The following is a 6,000-nucleotide window of genomic DNA, read 5'->3' as shown; positions in this document are numbered from 1 at the left end:
CTTTAGTCCTCCCCACACATAACCATTCCTGTAGTCCTCCCAACACAACACATAACCATTCCCTTAGTCCTCCCAACACATAACCATTCCTGTAGTCCTCACAACACAACACATAACCATTCCTGTAGTCCTCCCAACACAACACATAACCATTCCTGTAGTCCTCCCAACACAACACATAACCATTCCTTTAGTCCTCCCAACACAACACATAACCATTCCTTTAGTCCTCCCAACACATAACCATTCCTTTAGTCCTCCCAACACAACACATAACCATTCCTGTAGTCCTCCCAACACAACACATAACCATTCCTGTAGTCCTCCCAACACATAACCATTCCTGTAGTCCTCCCAACACAACACATAACCATTCCTTTAGTCCTCCCAACACAACACATAACCATTCATTTAGCTGTTCCCTCACAACAACTCCCAGTTTCTGAAATACCAGTTCAGGAGGGGAGAAACTAAATTGATAAAAGGTCAAAGGTCAGCTATAACAACGACTATACTTCATGAAGAGATCAACATCAGGTCAATAAAAAAGATCAACCATATTCTACACATCCATTCAGTGTTCTGACGTTCTGTTTCCAGGCCTGGTACAATCAACTATCCGTCTCAAACAAAAAACCAACCACACAAAATAGTAAAGCTGGCAAGTAAAATCAGTGGGGTATAGTCTTGTGAACATGATGGAAGCACTGTTCTTGGAGAGAAGGGTGTGAACAGGAGTAAGGATTTCTACCGACCTCACACACCCACTCCACCAGGAGGACCGGCTCAAACCTGCTCTTGAAGCAATAAAACTTGCCAACTTTGATTGTGTGCAATGGCATTTTTTCCATTTTATTTAACTAGCCAAGTCATTTAAGAACAAAATTTTATTTACATTGACGGCCTACCAAAAGGCAAAAGGCCTCCTGCGGGGACAGGGGCTGTCACGTCTGCTCCTGCTCGTCCCCTCCGGCGTACGACGTCGCCAGAGTACTAACCACCGGTCCTGGGATTCATCATTACACACACCTGGCACCCATCATTACGCGCATCTGTGAATCATTATGATTCACATTATGATTCACACCTGGACTCCATTACCTTCATCATTTCCTCTCCTTTATATGTCACTCTCCCAGGTTCACTCACCAGTTGGTATTGTTCTTCTGTATCGGCGTTCTGCCTTATGTTAGTGTCGTGTTCTTGGTTTTGTTGTTTTATTAAAACGTTTCACCTGCTTCCGACTCACCCCCCCATCATTACAGGGACTGGGATTAAAAATAGATACAATATAAATATAGGACAAAACACACATCACGACGAGAGAGACCAAAGACAACATAGCAAGGCAGCAACACAACATAACAACAACATGGTATTTGCACAAAACATGGTACAAACCTTATTGGACACAGACAACAGCACAAAGGGTAAGAGATAACGATACATCACACAAAGCAGCCACAACAGTCAGTAAGAATGCCCATGATTGAGTCTTTGAATGAAGAGATTGCAGAGTGATCATTTAGCAGTGATATAATCATTGATTTTTGCTGTGTCACACCAAGCAAAGTTGACAACTTTGATTGTGTGTAATATAAATGAATGGAATTTGACTTATTCATAGTGCATACCATAGAGAGGGTTAAAGGGAAACATGATTAACGTTCATGTTCACATGGAACCCCAAACTAGAGGCCAGACATGTTCATTGTGTCATAGACAGTACTGATTAGCGTGTGTGTGTGTGTGTGTGTGTGTGTGTGTGTGTGTGTGTGTGTGTGTGTGTGTGGGGGGGGGGGGGGGGGGGGTTACAATTAGGGTTAGGGTTACAATTAGGATTAGGCGTAAGAGTTAGGGTTAGCGAAAATGTTGAATTGTAATACATTTTTTTGTAAAAATAGTAAAACAAATGTGTGTGTGTGACGTACAGCGCAGGCAGCAGACCCCTAGCCTAGGCCTACAGTGTACTTACTGCTGCTCTTCATTAGGCTGGTAAATCCCTCTCATTCCATTAGCTTTATTGTTCCCTGCTCCATGGTATCAGACCTGGGTCTAATACAGTACGTCAATTACATTAGCGCTCCGTCCCAAATAGCACCCTATTCCCTATGTGGGTGCATTACTTTAGACCAGGTCACATAGCTTGATTTAGCAGGGTGAGTGCAGGATGTACTTTTGGGACTATTCTGTTGATTCCATTGTATTGGGCAAGTTAATTTAAAGGGAAAGTTCACCCAAATTACAAAATGACACATTGGTCTCCTTACCCTGTGAGCAGTCTATGAACAAGGTATGACAGCAATCCATGTTTTGGTTATCATTATCATTATCATCTCATTGAGGGGGGAACATTAGGAGACTGAATGTTGTTATAGAATGAGAGAGAGAGAGAGAGAGAGAGAGAGAGAGAGAGAGAGAGAGAGAGAGAGAGAGAGAGAGAGAGAGAGAGAGAGAGAGAGAGAGAGAGAGAGAGATCCTATTATCTGTAATACCTGTACTCTCCTGACATCTCCTGGTGGAATAGAGGCATGGCACCTTGAAAGAAAACTTGCATACTGCTAATATCTTGCATTTCGTCATTGGAGCACCATATCCAGTAACTAGATCTTTGAAAAGTATAGTAATGTTCAAGAATACACAACCCAAACACACAAATTGTTGGATCTACACTTTTTCCGGAGGGAACTTTATTTGTGTGATCTTCATTCTAAACATGGAAGTTCATATAATTGTGCAAATGCTAGTCTCTTGGCTGTGAGAAAGACTATGCTAATGCTAGTCCCTTGGCTGTGAGAAGACTATGCTAATGCTAGTCCCTTGGCTGTGAGAAAGACTATGCTAATGCTAGTCCCTTGGCTGTGAGAAAGACTATGCTAATGCTAGTCTCTTGGTTGAGAGAAAGACTATGCTAATGCTAGTCTCTTGGCTGAGAGAAAAGACTATGCTAATGCTAGTCTCTTGGCTGAGAGAAAAGACTATGCTAATGCTAGTCTCTTGGCTGAGAGAAAATACTATGCTAATGCTAGTCCCTTGGCTGTGAGAAAATACTATGCTAGTCCCTTGGCTGTGAGAAAAAAACTATGCTAGTCCCTTGGCTGTGAGAAAATACTATGCTAGTCCCTTGGCTGTGAGAAAAAAAACTATGATAGTCCCTTGGCTGTGAGAAAATACTATGCTAGTCCCTTGGCTGTGAGAAAAAAACTATGCTAATGCTAGTCTCTTGGCTGTGAGAAAAAAACTATGCTAATGCTAGTCTCTTGGCTGTGAGAAAATACTATGCTAATGCTAGTCTCTTGTCTTTGAGAAAATACTATGCTAATGCTAGTCCCTTGGCTGTGAGAAAAGACTATGCTAATGCTAGTCTCTTGGCTGAGAGAAAATACTATACTAATGCTAGTCTCTTGGCTGAGAGAAAATACTATGCTAATGCTAGTCTCTTGGCTGTGAGAAAAGACTATGCTAATGCTAGTCCCTTGGCTGTCAGAAAAAAACTATGCTAGTCCCTTGGCTGTGAGAAAAAAACTATGCTAGTCCCTTGGCTGTGAGAACATACTATGCTATTGCTACTCTCTTGGTTGAGAGAAAGACTATACTAATGCTAGTCTCTTGGCTGAGAGAAAAGACTATGCTAATGCTAGTCTCTTAGCTGAGAGAAAAGACTATGCTAATGCTAGTCCCTTGGCTGTGAGAAAATACTATGCTAGTCCCTTGGCTGTGAGAAAATACTATGCTAGTCCCTTGGCTGTGAGAAAAAAAACTATGATAGTCCCTTGGCTGTGAGAAAATACTATGCTAGTCCCTTGGCTGTGAGAAAAAAACTATGCTAATGCTAGTCTCTTGGCTGTGAGAAAAAAACTATGCTAATGCTAGTCTCTTGGCTGTGAGAAAATACTATGCTAATGCTAGTCTCTTGTCTTTGAGAAAATACTATGCTAATGCTAGTCCCTTGGCTGTGAGAAAAGACTATGCTAATGCTAGTCTCTTGGCTGAGAGAAAATACTATACTAATGCTAGTCTCTTGGCTGAGAGAAAATACTATGCTAATGCTAGTCTCTTGGCTGTGAGAAAAGACTATGCTAATGCTAGTCCCTTGGCTGTCAGAAAAAAACTATGCTAGTCCCTTGGCTGTGAGAAAAAAACTATGCTAGTCCCTTGGCTGTGAGAACATACTATGCTATTGCTACTCTCTTGGTTGAGAGAAAGACTATACTAATGCTAGTCTCTTGGCTGAGAGAAAAGACTATGCTAATGCTAGTCTCTTAGCTGAGAGAAAAGACTATGCTAATGCTAGTCTCTTGGCTGTGAGAAAATACTATGCTAATGCTAGTCCCTTGGCTGTGAGAAAATACTATGCTAGTCCCTTGGCTGTGAGAAAAAAAATATGCTAGTCCCTTGGCTGTGAGAAAATACTATGCTAGTCCCTTGGCTGTGAGACAAAAACTATGCTAGTCCCTTGGCTGTGAGAAAAAAAACTATGCTAGTCCCTTGGCTGTGAGAAAAAAACTATGCTAATGCTAGTCTCTTGGCTGTGAGAAAATACTATGCTAATGCTAGTCCCTTGGCTGTGAGAAAATACTATGCTAATGCTAGTCCCTTGGCTGTGAGAAAAGACTATGCTAGTCCCTTGGCTGTGAGAAAAAAACTATGCTAGTCCCTTGGCTGAGAGAAAAGACTATGCTAATGCTAGTCTCTTGGCTGTGAGAAAATACTATTCTAATGCTAGTCCCTTGGCTGAGAGAAAAGACTATGCTAATGCTAGTCTCTTGGCTGTGAGAAAAGACTATGCTAATGCTAGTCCCTTGGCTGAGAGAAAATACTATGCTAATGCTAGTCCCTTGGCTGAGAGATAAGACTATGCTACTGCTAGTCTCTTGGCTGTGAGAAAAAAACTATGCTAATGCTAGTCTCTTGGCTGAGAGAAAAGACTATGCTAGTCCCTTGGCTGTGAGAAAAAAACCTTGCTAGTCCCTTGGCTGTGAGAAAAAGACTATGCTAATGCTAGTCTCTTGGCTGTGAGAAAATACTATGCTAATGCTAGTCCCTTGGCTGTGAGAAAATACTATGCTAATGCTAGTCCCTTGGCTGAGAGATAAGACTATGCTACTGCTAGTCTCTTGGCTGTGAGAAAAAAAACTATGCCAATGCTAGTCTCTTGGCTGTGAGAAAAGACTATGCTAATGCTAGTTCCTTGGCTGAGAGATAAGACTATGCTAATGCTAGTCCCTTGGCTGAGAGAAAATACTATGCTAATGCTAGTCCCTTGGCTGAGAGATAAGACTATGCTACTGCTAGTCTCTTGGCTGTGAGAAAAAAACTATGCCAATGCTAGTCTCTTGGCTGTGAGAAAAGACTATGCTAATGCTAGTCCCTTGGCTGAGAGATAAGACTATGCTAGTGCTAGTCTCTTGGCTGAGAGAAAAGACTATGCTAATGCTAGTCTCTTGGCTGTGAGAAAAGACTAAAAGGCTAGTCTGGTCAAAAGTAGTGCTCTATATAGGGAATAGGGAGCCATTTAGGACACTGTTCATGTCATGGTAATAATGACAGCAGCAGTTGTACATGTAATCCTGTGATGATGTGTAACCCTGTGATAATTAAGCACCTGTTTCAAACTAAGGCTGCACAATGAATCAAATTTTAATCACAATTGCAATATTTAGGAACCAACACTTTGGTTCCTACCCTGTCACAACAACTTCTACTGTACCTGTTGTTTTCATTAGTTGTCATGGCAAACAACACCAACCATAGAATCAGAACACTCATTGTATTTCTATGATCCCAACAGTTCACCCAAGTGTTTTGATCTAAATCGCAAGTCAAATCTCAATCCCAATATTTGGTTAAAGAAAGGTTTGCTGAAAGGTCTTGATACCTGAAAGAGTATATATCCATATACCTGGCACTGATCACTGCATGCAGTATCAGATGACCAGATGGCCAAAAGTAGTGTACTATACACTGAGTGTACAACTCAATATTGGAAAGGTGTTCTTA

Source organism: Salvelinus alpinus, chromosome 5 (assembly GCF_045679555.1).
Source record: "Salvelinus alpinus chromosome 5, SLU_Salpinus.1, whole genome shotgun sequence".
In the NCBI taxonomy this organism is placed as follows: domain Eukaryota; kingdom Metazoa; phylum Chordata; class Actinopteri; order Salmoniformes; family Salmonidae; genus Salvelinus; species Salvelinus alpinus.
Note: the sequence above shows the minus strand (reverse complement) of the source record.